Below are 16940 nucleotides of genomic sequence, written 5' to 3'. Positions count from 1 at the left end.
GATAGATGTCATGCTGTGGGACTCTAGTTTAATTTCGACCACCTGGGGTTCCTTAACGTGCACTTAAACGCGCGGTACATGCGCGTTCATGCAAATGCGGCCACGCGGCCGGTGCTTGCTGAAAACACGTCTTGTTTTAACACGTCTTACGTACGTTTTTCTACAACCGCCTAACTGACATCCTGACAAAAGAAAGACAGAAAAACTAGAAAGTCAGATATTTCTGTTATATAACTGAATTTACTGGTGGTATCTCAACAATGCATTAACCAACATGCAACTTGTTTTATTCGCGTGGCATAAGTGTTTGTTTGCTGTTAAACTCGATGCATGATAGTTCGAATACACCGTATAGGGGGTACACCCGATTCCACTTCGGTACGACTATCGTTTCTAACTGAGCATACCACACCACGTTAGACTGAAAAAAGCATTCGCTAATTAGTGCATCAAATAGTCACGTACTCAATTATGGGTAATGGAAATTGAACGTTCACAAAGAAACTTGCCCCGAAACTGAGCACTGCGCAACCGCTCTCTGTAATTAAATTAATATGATTACGTACGTTGTCATTAAAAAAAAGAATAAACACATCGGTTAATGAATAGTCACAAGTTCATTATCTAGCAAGCTGGGTTGGACAGGAATAGAGCAGAACAGGGTACCGGTTTTCCAGTGGTGTAAAAACAGGATTTGAGTAGATAGCGGAGACGTAAAACTTGGGAGACGCTTAAGCTTCGCGTTTAAGAGTAGAAGGCCGAAGCATTAAAGGTTCCCTGACAGCTTCTCATACTCTCGTTTCTTATCATGACCTCAAACATGCAAAGGCACCCAATTTTTTAAGTTCAATGAACCACCACACTCCTTTACTTCAATCTAATTACCTCATTCCTAGTTATCCTACTCACAATTACCACGTGCGCATCAGTACGTTTCTCTAAGACACCTTAACAAGACAGAACGCAGCCCCCTTATATATAAATCACTCATGCACACACATTAATTCGTTTAACTACAATGAACCACCCCCAACACTCGGATTTACTTCAGTTTAATTAGCCCATTCTTAACTACCGTATTCATAATTACCATGCAAGAAACAGTACATTTCTCTAAAACCCTTACTAAGTCAAAGACCACAAAGCATTCAGTGCGACCACCCTCTAACACGCTTGAACAAACGAGTCTTCGTGGCCTACGCTTATTCTGAAGGTCCTGTGTTCCATTTCCACCTAAACCCCAATTTTCTTTTCAGCTAACTTTCCTTTTGTAACATGAACCTCCCTGAGAAATAAGCGCCAATGGGAACATTCTTTGACCTGTTTACAAGTTTCATTAATTGTTTGCTTCCATAGGGGAGTTTTCGCTAACTCAAAACTCATGGCCAACGCACGGTCACACACGAACAACGCCGGCGACGTCCGATTTTCTGCCTAACGGGGCCCAAATCTATCGCTTTAAGATGTACTCTATGGAATTGTAGAATACAAGGAGTAACAGCACCAGAAAATTCAATAGTAACAGTTGGACGAAATGGCTACATGACTGTGCCATTTGGAGAGAGCTTAGTTCTGCGGTCGGCTAAGTATGGACGTCAGCATGATGACACACCTTAAATTGCTTTGTGTTCTGTTTAGCACAGGTCCACAGAAAAGCGAGGAAAGATTAGGTAATGATCTTACCGTAACTGAAATAAACTTGTGCAAGACACGTATTCTGTGGTCAAATGGAGCAATAGAGTAGTTGAGCAGCTACTGCAGGACAAGAAACATAGACAAGAGCCGGAGAGAAATGCAGGGAGGGGTAATTCAATGCCTTGTTAGACGAAAGGAATAACTGGTCCAGTTGGACATGGCGTCGTTTTACGGTAAACTCAAGTTGGTTGTGCGCGTGATGATGCATTTTCAATTACTTCATTTTCCTTTTAACACAGCTGCCCACTGCGTACCTTCCTCAACGTACTTCCCAGAGTGCCTACCCGCACAGCATTGGCACTCTGCTTTAGAACGGAGCTGCTGTCACTAGCGTAACATCGGACCGCCATAGTGTCATTCTGGACGAAGAATCACTTCCGAAATTTGCCTCCGCCATCACCGCAATGCGACACTTTGCATATGCGTGCTGCGACACTTTGCATATGCGTGCTGCGACACTTGTATACGTGTAACAACGTATAGCAGTACCAAGATAACGGGGAGCTTCACGCGCTCGCGTTAGGAGGACACAAGTACATTGCTGTTGAGATCCGGGGGACCTGCTCGTGACTGCGTAACGCGATTCTGTAGTGCGTGAAAGACTGAGATGACGTAACCGTCGGGAGATATCGGCTTGTCTCCTCCCGTCCATGGCTGCGGGATGGGGGAGGTTATTTTTGGCTTTCGACGCAACTGGATATTCTGGAATATCCGCGGGTGCCTTCAGATGCCTTACGAAAAACACCGCAGGTCTGGGATGAGGAAAACGTTCCCAGAAAGGAAGAACTCATTACGAGTGTAGTTGCAAGCAATTGTATGCTCTCGCTCGACCACCGTTGTGTAAAGCTAGGTTACCCGCTGAGATTTGATTGCATAATGTAAGACTTATAGAGCTGGTCTCTGTCGTATTACAATGCCCTCTGATTGACTTTTAGCTCGCGATTACGTATTGCATCATGCGTGATGTGCGTGCGTGAGTGCACGTAAGGAGAGGTATAGCTCAGGAGAAATTCCAATTTTTACCTTAGGCCTACCGCTTAATTTGGTCGTTTAGGGCTATAATTCTGGAGGCACAAGTGCTCTGCTTGATTGTGTTTCCGCGTGTGAAAATATCGACGATAACGGGCACCGTCTTACTAACAGATGATGCAGACCGGCGTAACTCTTCTTGTTTAATTTTCGGTCTAATAAAAGATCAAAAAGATAGCCAAGCAGCGGCCAGCCTAACTTATGAGTTTACTTGAAACGTGCCTGAGCATGGAACAATGCGCAAGCACACTGCGATGCTTAAAACAATCAGCGAAGGAAGACAGACGGTATTTGATAAACGCGCCGACGAAGCCCTAAATTTAACATATCTTTATTGCTATCAATTCTACAAATACCCACTCGTGCCACCGCCATGGGCGCTGCCATCAGAACCGGTGCGCTGTCCCTGTATCGATGGCGCATGCCCGGCCCGTGTACAGAGAAAGTTAAGCTATGGGGTTTTACCTGCCAAAACCACTTTCTGATTATGAGGCACGCCGTAGTGGGGGACTCCGGAAATTTCGACCACCTGGGGTTCTTTAACGTGCACCTAAATCAAAGTACGCGGGTGTTTTCGCATTTCGCCCCCATCGAAATGCGGCCGCCGTGGCCGGGATTCGATCCCGCGACCTCGTGCTCAGCAGCCTAACACCATAGCCACTGAGCAACCACGGCGGGTTGTGCACAGAGAGTCCGAAGGTTCCAGAGACGGGCAGTGCAGAGACGTGCAAAAAAAAAGCAATTAGTGAATCCAAGTGGACGCACCATCACCACGCCACCATTGTTAGACGCCTGCTATCTGACAAGGCGCCCTGGTGATAGCAAATATACGGCTTTCTAATTTATCAAGTTATCACGGCAGCCGAACGTAGTTTGTCCTGATGTATTTGTACATGGTGTGCCGCATAAACCCTTCTGTCGATTGGTAAAGCTTCCGCGAAGTCCTTTCGTTTCCCTATGCGAATAACGGACACTGGTGTTTTTGACGATTGCGACAACCAGAAAACTATGTTATTTTTAGTTGTCCTCGATGCAGCGCCCGCGCTGGCTTGTCTCGAGGACCGGCAGCTTTTGGAGCAGACAATCCTAGAGTGTCGCCCCATACGGTAAATCCCACCAGAAGTTGGTCAAGGTGCTATTGAAGATCCTACGTTCGAGTGGTACGTTAAAGAAACACCGGTGCTTCAATTTCACTTCAATTTAAGTTCCTGGCGGAAGGAGACAAACGAAGCGGTGAACTTAACTTGACCAGGGTCCCGGCCCTCTATGGCTTCCGCGTATCACCTCGTTAGCTTCTTGCCCTAGCTGTATTATTGCGTTCCTGAGTGTTGTTGAATTACTTTTTCACCATACGGCTCTTGGCCTAAAAAAAAAAAGGTTTTCTTGCCTCCTGCTTGCTCCTTCCTATCAAAATGCACTCTTCTACCATGGGTGTTGCACACTTGAATGTTATATATATACACTCTAAAGCTTTCGTGTTAAGTACTCCTAGCTGTTCTGTGGAATTTTTTTAGACTGCACTATATTCTGCATCGGCCAACATTTTTGGTGGGATAGCCAGATGGCTGGAAATAAAACTGATCTGCTTCCTTTTCGCTGGAGAACTCTGTAATAAATAAATAAATAAATAAATAAATAAATAAATAAATAAATACTCTGACAATGGCGAATACTAACTGGTACGAACCTCGGTCTCCATCTTTGCAGCTGGTGCAGAAGCTTGCTTAAGCGAGCCGTCTGTGCCCGCTTTCTCACCTTCAAACCCAATTCCTAAGATAATATTGTTTTTATGACTCAAGTGGGACGCGCGTCAGATCTGTTTTTCTCATCCATTTATCTTCGTCTTTCTCCATATTTTTCCTATTTTGCATATAAACTGCCGCTACTGATAGCAACTACGGGTATGGATTCTTCTTCTTTTTCTAATACAACTTAGTTGACAGTTCGCGCTTCATTTGCCGTGCCTTCCTTGTTTTCTATACCAACTCCGTGAGCCACCGTGCTTGCCACAGCGCCCCAGAACGATAATGACGTGACATCACAAAACCATTTTTTTTTGGTGTCCATTAGATACACACTTCAATAGCAAAGTTTCAGGGACATATGCTTTTGTTCGGAAATGATGGATTAATAAATATGGCGAAAGCCTAAAGAATGGTATTCCTTGCATTTCTTTACATCAAGGTTCAATACTCGACGTACTACATGTTGCCTTCATTCCCGGCACACACGCACACGCACGAACATACATACATACATACATACATACATACATACATACATACATACATACATACATACATACATACATACATACATACATACATACATACATACATACATACATACATACATACATACATACATACATACATACATACATACATACATACATACATACATACATACATACATACATACATACATACATACATACATACATACATACATACATACATACATACATACATACATACATACATACATACATACATACATACATACATACATACATACATACATACATACATACATACATACATACATACATACATACATACATACATACATACATACATACATACATACATACATACATACATACATACATACATACATACATACATACAACCACTGTGTGCGCATGCGCGCACACAGTGTCGTAACCAACATACACCACAGAATAGCCGCTTACTTTTCTGTATAATATTATGTGCAAAGAACATTCTATATCGGCCTGCAGGGAATGAAAACAGCTGCAAAACAAAGTAACGCAAGCTTCACTCGGCTTTCACCTTTTGTCTAAGGAGAGCAAGATATAACGAATCGATATTATATAATTTTCTAAAGCGAAGTGATCGCCGCAGCAGGAGCCACCTGGCTATGCTTACGCAATCACCTACGCGGTTAGCCGTTAACCACCAGAACCCTGCGACGAATGAAAAAAAGAAAAAAGGAAATAGCGATAGCCAAGTTTCATCACGCGCATATTTCACCGTTCCGTAGAGAAAAAGAGCGAGTAATGTTAATCAATCTCGAAGCAGGCGATCTACAAGCTCGGAGAGCTCTGCGCTGTGGCCTCGCGGTGCCAAATTTCAAGGCGATCCCTCGCAAGCTTGAAGCGTTCAAAGATATCGCCGCGCCCTCGGCGCCTCGAAAGACGTATAGACCGGGCCACTCTTTCCCCGTACTTACTACACCCTGCATATGAAAGCGGAAGCCGTACGAGAAAAGGGATGGACGAGTATTTTTCTTTGCCCTTCTCCCCTCCCCCCTTCACATCGATATCTACTCACTTACCTCTCTCTCTCTCTCTCTTATATATATATATATATATATATATATATATATATATATATATATATATATATATATATATATATATATATATATATATATATATATATATATATATATATATCGTCGCTTCGCTTTAATAGGTGATGGTGAAGCATAGAAGCACTTAGAAAATAAGAGAGAAAGAAGGCCAGAAGTATGTGAACGACACACGTCGCGGCATATCGCCCACTTCTCATCGCGGTGTCGAGAGGAGAGCCTAGCCCCCATCATACATCACGCTCGTTCCTGGGTCGGGGGAACCTCGCCGAAGAACGGGGAAGGCATAGCGCCGGGGCCGCCGAGATAATATGCGCGCGCTTGGGAACGTTAGAGCTTCGCCCTCTCCCTCCCTCCCTCTCTCTCTCTCTCCTCTCTCTTTCTGCACCACACACTTCCACCCTTCTTTTTCGGCATTTCTCTCTCTTTCTTTTTTTTTCTTCCTTCGTAGCCCATTTCAGTCACTCCTGGTTTCCTTTATTTCTTTCTTTTTTTATTGCTATCATCCGCTACGACCGCGGAAAGTTTGAAACCACACTCTTCTCGTAACGCCGACACGTGGGAAAAGTTCCAAAATGAAAATAAATAAAGGAGGAGGAGGACATTTGGAAGTAAGTAACCCGCGAGGCGCAAACACACAAAAAAAGGAAAACAAAAATAACGTGCCCGAATGGCTAAAAGAACATGCTTCGCGTGTTTGAAACGAGTTTGAAAAAGTTCGTCTGAGAGGAAAGGTTTTTTTTTTTCGCGGCGCAGGGAAACTATCTTACCATGAGAAGCTCTAGCTTCGTGCTTACGTGAGAGAGCTAACAAGTTAATTTTATTGGCTTATTGGCTTATTATTTTATTAGTTTTATTGGAGACACGTCATTGTTTCCTTCGATGTTCCTTTTCGTGCTTGAAGGAGTTCAAGAACATCACGCTGATACGGTATGGAAGCTTCCACCAATTCCGCAGGCTCTTGATCTTCAATATATGAGCAATATACCGAGAGAGAAAAAAAATAGTAATGAAACGTCCATGAATTTTAGGTGCGCTGGTTGAAGAAGTAAATACGATATGTCAACAAAAATGTACTGCCAGGGATCCCTTAAGCCGCTTTAGAAACAAGGTTTAAGCGATAAATGCAATAAATAAATTGGTACGTTGTTACGTGTTACGGAGAATGCCAAGTGTGCCACTTTTCCCGACCTAACCATTTCTCGTGCTTCGCCATTACCACGCCTCGACCTAAAGAAACACCGTAGCCCTTGTAGAGCTGCTTCAACTGCCTTGCTGCGAAGCCTATAATGACTGCGAAATACGCCTGCCAGCACAGCGCTGTTTTACAGATGTGGGCGATGCTCTCTCACAGAGGAACAAGCATATACATGCATCACCCGCAACCTTAAGTGAGGCCACTCCATAAGTATTCGTTAGCTTCCATAACTGCGTGAAAACTGATTGAATCTAGCGCAAGCCGCATTGACTAAAAAAAAATGAACGCTAACTAATTTTCGAGCAGCTGATTAAGATTAATTAAATTATGGGGTTTTACGTGGGAAAACCACAATCTGATGAGGCACGCCGTAGTGGGGGACTCTAGAAATTTAGACCGCCTGGGTTTCTTTGACGTGTACCTCAATCTAAGTACACGGGTGTTTTCGCATTTCGCCCCCATCGAAATGGGGCCGCCGTGGCCGGGATTCGATCCCATGACCTCGTGCTTAGCCACTCAACACCATAGCCACTAAGCAACCATGGCGGGTTAAGCAGCTGCTCAATTCAGCTTAGAAAAATACACGAACATTTATATTGTGTCACCATTTTTATATTTGTATGCGCAAACTTTAAAAGTGATGCCATTGTTCTTGTTCTTTGTTGTTGTTGTTGTTGTTGTTGTTGTCATCGTCGTCGTCGTCGTCGTTGTTGTCGTTGTCGTTGTTGTTGTTGTTGTTGTTGTTGTTGTTGTTGTTTCTTTGCCTACATTTTAGTCCACTGTTAAAGAAAACGTACGAATGTTGAACATGCGTGAATACGTCCGAAGATGTCTTCATTGAGGGCTTACCTCATCTACTCACCCGGATGGTCTGCGGGCGTGGGTTAATGATCCCATTTTTCGTTCGTTTTTTTTATATACAGACTCATGCCGGACTGGAATTTTCATTATCCCCTCTCTACTTTCCCAACTCCCTTTCCTTTCATCTTCACGCTATATATTTGTGAGCACGCACAATAAAACCAACTGTTCGCCGTCAGCGCCCGCCTGTCTTCTTCCTGTCTCGTCCAAGTTTTAGCGCTGATTTTTAGATGGATTCATACCTACGAGCTCGTGTTCAAGCTCTCTTAAGTCCCATTTTATTTCACTCACATCCCTCCAATATCACGGATTCTGGGTTGAATTACCTGATGTAGGAGATGCCACCCCGGTTACGGAGGCCACCACCTCTGGCAAGTATTGAAGTACCCGAACTTGGAGCAGACGACTTGGGGTTGATATCGCAAGCACACTTCTAAAACCCAGCGCATCGATATATTTTGAGCCGGCACTTGCATCTGCATCGTGACAGCGATGTGAAAGCCGCGCATTAGCTTGTTCTCTTTTAACAGCGGATGCCCCTCTACATAAAATGTATGATCAGAAGTTTGAATTCCCGCATGAGAACTAAGATAATACCTAGTGCTTTTTTTTTTCAAGAAACAGGCATTCCGAGGGTTAACCGCGTTTGTGAATGTAAAGATTTCTGCCGCCGCTAAACACTGCCGGATAGGTGGGATCGAACAAAGAACATTTCGGTCATGCGACAAACTGGGAACTGAACCGTGGTCTTACACACATTACCCTGGAAAATCTCGCCGATGGCAAACCCTTTCGCGGGCGAGTTCTCGCCGCCGCTAGTCGAACGCTGCCAGTTCCTCGGGGGAACATACAACGCGTCGCCGTCTCATTCGCTTTTGTAGACTGAACGGAAATGAAGCCGGCGCAGCGCGCGCGGTACCCTTTCCTGCCCTTTCCTTCTCCGGCGGAAGCAAAACGGCTCTGATTGGTTGCGCGAGTGGCGTGAGTGCGCGCCTATGCAGCTGCAATCTTTGCCAATGACTCACGCTCCGGCGCTGGCGCAGCTGTCAACTCATCAAACCGCCCTTTCCCGCAGCTTCTCTGCTCTAGGAGCAACTTTTTTTTTTTTGCATGACCACAATAACGCCACTTGTGAATAAATACAAGCTTCACTCGAAAAGAAAAGGGGAGTGAGCACTGAGTGCGCGTGGGAGGATGCACTAGGGCACTAAAATCTGCCTCTCAAACCGGTTCACTTTAACTACTCTACTAGTGCACGAATCGCTTTTCGAGCCAGTGACGGATGTGGCCACGGTTCGAATATCTTTGACTCGGGGAACGGTCTCGAGTCCAGTCGGTTTAAAGTTGTACGTCGTAGCGAGGAGAGATACACAATGGGGGCTCGATGGTTTTCTCGACCCTACAGGAATCGCACATCGGGTTCTCAGTCATTCCCATACGATAGGAGTAAGCGTTCGTGAACGCCACTTGAAGCCACAAGCGGCACAGCAAGGTTGTTTCGCCGCGCTAAAGCGCTAGATGGCAGATGTAACCGTAGCGAGGGGTCCACAGCTTATGAAATCGGCAATTAAATATAACTGGACTCCAGGAAGCTTGCGAATTTTTGCTTGCGAACAGAAGAAGTTCCTCGCAGCGTCCGTTTTCGCCAAGGGTATTGGACGTGTCTGGGTGTCTTCGTGAAATGGGAAAAATTGTCATTAGGTCAGGAAATAAAAATTTGGAGGGCGCTTAAGCTTCGGCTTTAAGGGTGCAACGCGATAGCATTAAAAGATCCCTCATTGCTTCTTACGCTTCCGAGCAACTGCAGCTTATACGTAACCGTAATGTATACCGGGAAATGCTGGCGGCGAAATCTATGCACGAAGGCGAGCTTTCTCATAGAAACGTGACCTCTTGCCCGGGCCGATCTTCTGTTATTGTTTCGCACTTTTGATATATTAGTCTGAGGCAATACAACATAAAAGGCACGTGCTGTCGGGGTTTTTTTTTTTTCATGGCATTTGTTTGTGGGCTGGCATTCTCAAAATTCCGAGGGATAACCATGTAAAGAACGTAAGACAAAGGTATGAGCAACTTTAGTGACAGAGGAACAACTTTAGTGCCGTACAGAATGCGCGCGGTTCGGGATTATTTCCTCGGCCACGGATGCCGGCGCCGACGCCGGCATCGTAGTTTCGGCGACACGGGGACCTTAGCGCTACCGCGTTAAAACAATGCAGATGCAACGTACATCATGGAATCTACGTGAAGGGAAGCGTTGGAGAAGCGGTTAGTGAAATGCTACACGTTTTCCCTTTTCATTCCCTCGTCTTCAGCGAGGAGGAAACTGGTGCGAGCACACGCGCATCCATGCTGCACAATACGAACCCGGTGATCAGCTCAAAAGAGCTAGTTAGCGTAGACACGGTGGAAGTATACGTAGCCTTTGTAGCCTCGCGATTAGAGCATCAGACTACTGCGCTTACGGATACAGGCTCCATCCCACAATGAGGTGGGATCTATCTTAACTTTTTTTAAGTATAAGCTATTCGACAAGACGGCCTCACCAAGATGCCACTGTCAAGAAAGTCCGGGAGCGTTCGCAAAGAAAGCTTCGTTTCAAAATAAGGTGCCAGTGTGCAAAGGCAAACGTCACGAGCGCGCAGGTATCCTCAAATGTCACAAAGACTGCGCGAGCTGTCACAGAACTCTCATCTGCTGAAGCGGGCTGTGGAAATAATGTTTAGTGGTACATTCGACTGGTCGCTCCGGAACGCTATCACAGTGCCAACGAAGTCGTGTTTGGATTACTTCAAAGCTGTATTGCGAGCGTCGAGTGGGTGTAGCCAGTAATAATACGCCTTCATCATCGCCATTGTGTATGCAACAGCGTACGCGGTACTTTGTTGTTCGCTCCACGCCGGCATCATGCAAACGCTATGTTTTCTCCTCCCCGCCCCCACTACCCACTCTGCAATAGCGCCTTCGCGTGCTGCAGTTGTTTCAAATGAATAAAAAAAATTGCGCGCAGTTAAACTTAATCGTTGTATTTCAAGAGTTTTACAGCATGATCGGTGCTCTCTGGAAAGAACAGTCGAAGTTGCCCGGAAAGTTTCCCAGCAAATATAGCGGCAACTTACAATATTGATTACAAAAACATATAATAAACGGCAACATAAACTTACAGTATTGACGGCAAGAAATAAGCGCTTAAGCGAAAGCTTAATTTACGGTTCAAACACCTGCTGCTTTCGTATGTATCGGTATGATGGACAGTGCCTCATGCAACTTTTGTGATGGTGACTACACCACAGCACATATCCTCTCCCACTGCTCTTCTTTTTCATCCAGGAAGGCAGACTTTTCGTGCTGCTTTAAGCGGAGTGGACCGTTAACGTAAGAAATTGTATCGGAACTATGATGGGCTCGACCGATATCTACACAGGAAACCACCAAAGCGCTGCTGCAATTTTTAAGGACGACTGAGTTATATGAATACACGGTGAACGCTATCGTTAAATTAAATTGTGGGGTTTTACGTGCCAAAACCACTTCCTGATTATGAGGCATGCCATAGTGCGGGACTCCGGAAATTTCGACCACCTGGGGTTCATTAACGTGCACCTAAATCTAAGTACACGGGTGTTTTTGCATTTCGCCCCCATCTAAATGCGGCCGCCGTGGCCGGGATTCGATCCCGCGACCTCGTGCTCAGCAGCCTAACACCACAGCAACTGAGCAACCACGGCGGGTTTGAACGCTATCGTGGGCACGCGAGCGTCATTCTTTATTCTTTCCTTTTTTTTTCCTTTCTGTCCGCTTCTCCCTCCACAAGTGTAGGGTAACAAACCAGGTGCAACCTGGTTACTTTCCCTGTTTTTCTTTTTCAACCTCCGTGGTTGCTCAGTGGCTATGGTGTTGGGCTGCTGAGTACGAGGTTGCGGGATTGAGTACCGACCACGGCGGCCGCATTTCGATGGGGGCGAAATGCGAAAACACCCGTGTGCTTAGATTTAGACGGGCGTTAAAGAAACGCCGGTGGCCGAAATTTCCGGAGTCCTCCACTACGGCGTGCCTCATAATCAGATCGACAAAAGTTAAAACCGCATGTCTAAAAATCCCGATCAGATCCTGAATGCAACATCTCCAAATCTGTGAAGGAAGTAAATCTTTCCCTATGTCCCTTGTCATATAAAAAATTTTTAGATGGAACGCACCTCGTTAAAATCAATTTGAAGCGACAATTTCGTGAAGCGGTTACATACCAGCTGTGGAACTAAACGCGACGCTTAAAAATGCATTTATCGTAGTCCTGTGAAACGTGTAATACCATGTAATACTTATGTTTTATGCATCGCGAAGGTCACAACTTTAATGTCGTGCGACGTTTACGCACTAGGTGATTCACAAGCCATGCGCAAACGCAAAGCACAGTTCGCACGGATGCACAACTTGAAACGTCGCCGCAGTGACGTCACGAGAATGAAGGCGAGGTTTCGCATCTCTCGAGGAAAGAACGGCGAGGAAAGAACGGCGAGAAAAGAGAGAGAGGCACACAGAGGTACATCGAAACGGTAGTTTGGGTGAGTTGGTGGGTTGCGCGAAAAAAAGTAACGTCAGGCAACAGACCTGCAGAACGGGCGCTGACTCGCAACGAAGCGTTCTGTTTACCTGTCGAGATATACGCATACAGACAACGTCGAATAGAATCTTGCGCATAAAGATTACGGTTTCACGCGTTAGCCAAATTCCAACCGCCTGGCGCAACAATGAAGTACGTTTCATGAGCGGCATGATTTGCTCTTGCGATTTGCATAGCCTATATTGTATATGCACTGCCTGTCTTTCTTTCTATGTATAACAATGAAGTACGCTTCATGGGCGGCATAATTTGCTCTTGCGATTTGCATACCCTATATTGTATATGCACTGCCTGTCTTTCTTTCTATGTATGACAATGAAGTACGTATCATGAGCGGCATGATTTGCTCTTGCGATTTGCATACCCTATATTGTATATGCACTGCCTGTCTTTCTTTCCATGTATAGCATATTTCGTCAGCGTAATCTAACCTTAATTTATTACTCGGCACACGTGTTATCTGAGTCCATTGTCTGGTGTTCCTTTCGCGCTGTTTGATTTCGACTAGAAAATCGGCACACGTATCTGAGTACATTAAAGAGAGGAAGCTTCCGCTCTGGAGCTTCTGACCGTTTTTATGAGATTTGTTGCATTTAAAAGAAAAATACAAAAATTTAGTGACTATAGCAAAGGTGTTTATCAATTAGGCCGTCAATTTTTTTAATAACCATTGCTAAATACTGCAAGATTAAAAGGAAAGAAAACAACATATCAAGTTTACAACTGTTTACAACTAATTCATCAGTTCAAATAGATATCGCACTTCTAGACTCCATCTAATAATACTTTTAAATGGAACGAAATTGATGTGCGATAGACCGCTTAGAAATATACTACTAATTTGTGAGCAGGGCTGTTGCGAATTCCTCGTCAACACTGTAAGAGTTCATTTTCACATGCAGTTTACATAACTGCCATATCTACTTTTAGTGCACAGTTACGGATCGGTAAACTTTGTCCTTTAATTTTTTGTCTAAAATTGCCAGCGCTGGGTGATTTTCGTAAGAAATTCCATGGCTTAAATAAGAAAGTTGCTTCCTAGAGAGTCACTAGAGTTTATATAGGTCTCTAAAATGCAACAGACTTCACTAAAACCGATTCAGTGGTTAACTCACAAAGGGAATTCCTGCGCCTTTGCATGCGTCCGAACAGGGGAAGCAGGGGTTTTAAACTTTAAAATTATAAAACGAATTAAAGCATAGAGAAAGAAAAATACAATAAGAGGGGACACTCCCATAGAGCCCAGCGGCCGAATCAAAAATAGAAGCGCACCCAATAGTAGCTCAGTAGCTTTTTGTGGCTGCTCCTTCCTTGTGTATTTGTTTCAAGGAGAAACAAACTCAATTCATTCATTCACTCAATTCATATTGAACCTTGAGGCACACTAGACGTTACACTGCATGTGGAGGATTGAGAAGACCTAAAGAGTACGTCATAGTACGTACTGAGACCGATTGGATAAAAAAGAAATCCAGTTAAACACTTTGTTGTTAAGAATAACAGTGAGCTTCTTGAACAATTCAGAGTGCAACACAGTGTCGAAAGCTTTTGAAATATCAATAAATATTGCATCAATTCGATCACCTATAGTAGACTTTTCCAGATGGTCCTCTGGAACGGTGTTTTGATGTGATGCAACAGCGAATCCAACAGATGGCACATCGGCAGCATCTGCAAAAGCTAAATAGAAAAAAATGTTCACCTGAGGTTGGTTCAGGTCGAAATAATTGCCAGAAAACTCTTACCACTAGCAATTCTATGAAGACACAGAGACATACATGAGCTACAGCAAAGTGCACCAAGACAGTGCTGACACTTGGAACTTTGCTCTATTGCGTACCTGAGGAAACTGTTGGTACAGCTGTTCTAATGAGTCGCGTGCGACCTGGGTCCAGGAAATCTTTTGCAGTGAAATGGTCGCTGCATATCCTGTATGACTTGTACAACACACCTGCCGGCTTTTCCATAAGGTCGGCTCTGCGGGAATATGCCACCCATGCCGTCGACCTGCGCACGTTTTAAAAGAGCATGTTGTATGGCACAAACAATAAGCATCAAGCATTTTATTGCATTAGTGTGTACATGCTTGACAAATCAGGAATTTAAAATGCGCTACATTAGTTATAAAAAAAAAATTTGTACACTAGTTTTGAAATTGCCGAACAGCTGTAGGGGCCTCTAGAATGTTCCACTTAATGCGATAGAATGTTTCATTTTGCAAATTTTCTATAACAAGATACTCACAAAGAGGTACACAACACTTAAGTTACAGGTACAATGGTACGCTTATACCACAAAAAAAAAAAGATGCATTTGCTGCAATGTGTAAATGCTCATGATTCTTTAAGAATCCCAAACTGATTCCAGAGCGTACACATTATGCCCCTCACTGGATTACTTCAGCTCAATAAATGTTATAATCGGGCGACATTGCTGCATATTTTCATTAAAGCAGCAGAAACAGTGCGCTGCTAAATTGCAACACAACAAACCTGCTGTCCTGTGGGATACGAAAAAAACTGGTGCCGGGCTTCTTTCTCGTTCTTCCATTGTTTTCGCACCACTGTACACAACAGTAACTGCCGTACGAGCCACTACAGGAGGACATCTGTTGAGAAACGTAAATGACAAGCATGTGTCATTGATGTAAAGCGCTTGAAGAGGCGACATGCGCGAAAGCGGCGAACAGACGAGATTACGAACAAAGGCAATTAGCTTTAACATTTTTAATTTAACAAAACATAAGTTACAGTAACGTTGGGCGCCAGAGGAAGGGCCGCAATTTTATCTTGCTAGATGCATTTAAAGCGCGAAGGCCGAACTGCTTTTTGCTGCGTCACGACAGGCGCGGCGAGCGGGCCTCAAAATAATTTTCAACAATGTTGGGCGTCAGAGAAAGAAAAGCGCCATGAACTTGTCAGTGCATTAAAGCGCGAAACCGCGCACCACGGCAGAGCTGCTTTTCGCTAACTGCGTCGCAGCGCCAGGCGCACCCACTGCGCTTGAAAAGTACCCCAAAAAGTAACCAATGTAGTCACAATAATGTTGGGGGTCAGCGGAAGCGCCAATATCAGTAGACGCGAAACTGCGTCGCAGCGTCACAGCACCCTGTGCGACTAGCGTCTATGCTAGCGTCGCGTGCCCAAAAACTACTGAAATTAGTTAAAATTAGTTAAGGCTTACAGGAAGCGTCGCAAACATCTCCCAGTACGATTCTTTAATTAAAATTAACTGCTCCACGACGGCCACGCTGTTTTTCGTTAACTGCATCACAAGTCTAGACTAGGTGCCAGATAAGCCTAATTGCTCGAAATGCGTCGCAGACTGTCAAAGAAAGTTTCTCACCTTGCCGTTGTCCAATGTGCAGTTTCGTCATGTCGCAGTTCCGAACGAACGCTAGAATTCGCCGGGTGCCAATGAAACCAGGCTAAATCCCAAAACAGAAAAACAGTCACACGGGTGAGCAAACAGTCCAACGCTCAGATACACGGCCGGTCGCTCTCGCTTCGGCGGCGTGTCTGACGAATGACGCAAACATCTGCCTCGTCATTCGCCCGTTCGCCTGTCGCTAGGCAACGGAAGTAAGCCGCAAAGTTTAACTTAATTTATACGCAGATATCTTTAATTTTTCCGGGAAAGAATAAAATAAATTAAACAATTGCTGTTAATCTCATTTCACATTCTTCTTTTTCTCGATGCTCGCGACCCCAATTCGTCGATGTTAAAAGTATAGCGTGACGTGTTTCCTGTTTCCAATTTTCGCCGAGTGTCCGCTCTTGTTCAATTCCCTTTCTCTATGATTAAAGTTCCTTCTCAGGGCTTCCGTACCCCTGGAGGCTTGCGTTGCCTCATGCCCGTTTTCGGAGAATGGCCGAGAATGCGAGCACACACTGTGACACATACTCAGCGGGCCACAAACATGGCCCGCCAAACGTAAGAAAATCAAGGAAGCCCTTAAACTTAATGCATGCGGCCATGCGACAACTAGACGGCCATGCGGTGGTGGATGCGGGACATACTTTTTGCCGGCGGCGTCCGTGAACGTTAGCAGTAGGCAGCCGATCAACACACGCTCTTGAGATGCCAAAATTATATCAGAAGTGACTACGTAAAATATTCGAACACGAGGTCGGACGCCCGCGGAGCTGTATGTAAAGTGATATGAAGCGGTGAAGGGGTTTGTGAAGCATAGTTTCGCTG

General features: G+C 44.7%; 1 long non-coding RNA gene across 5 annotated transcripts in view; it reads right to left on the bottom strand.

Moving 5' to 3' along the window:
• Positions 1 to 16527, bottom strand: part of LOC135916207 (uncharacterized) — a 353303-nt gene extending 336776 nt beyond the window's left edge. For all 5 annotated transcript variants that reach the window (XR_011508620.1, XR_010568874.2, XR_011508619.1 and 2 more), the window contains exons 1-4: positions 16086 to 16527; positions 15233 to 15348; positions 14581 to 14747; positions 14325 to 14420 (exon numbers count right to left, since the gene is read on the bottom strand). This is a non-coding gene — a long non-coding RNA (uncharacterized lncRNA). The remainder of the gene's footprint in view (positions 1 to 14324; positions 14421 to 14580; positions 14748 to 15232; positions 15349 to 16085) is intronic.
• Positions 16528 to 16940: the final 413 nt, after the last annotated feature.

Source organism: Dermacentor albipictus, chromosome 9 (assembly GCF_038994185.2).
Source record: "Dermacentor albipictus isolate Rhodes 1998 colony chromosome 9, USDA_Dalb.pri_finalv2, whole genome shotgun sequence".
Taxonomy (NCBI): domain Eukaryota; kingdom Metazoa; phylum Arthropoda; class Arachnida; order Ixodida; family Ixodidae; genus Dermacentor; species Dermacentor albipictus.
This window is presented reverse-complemented; position numbering and strand designations above follow the sequence as displayed.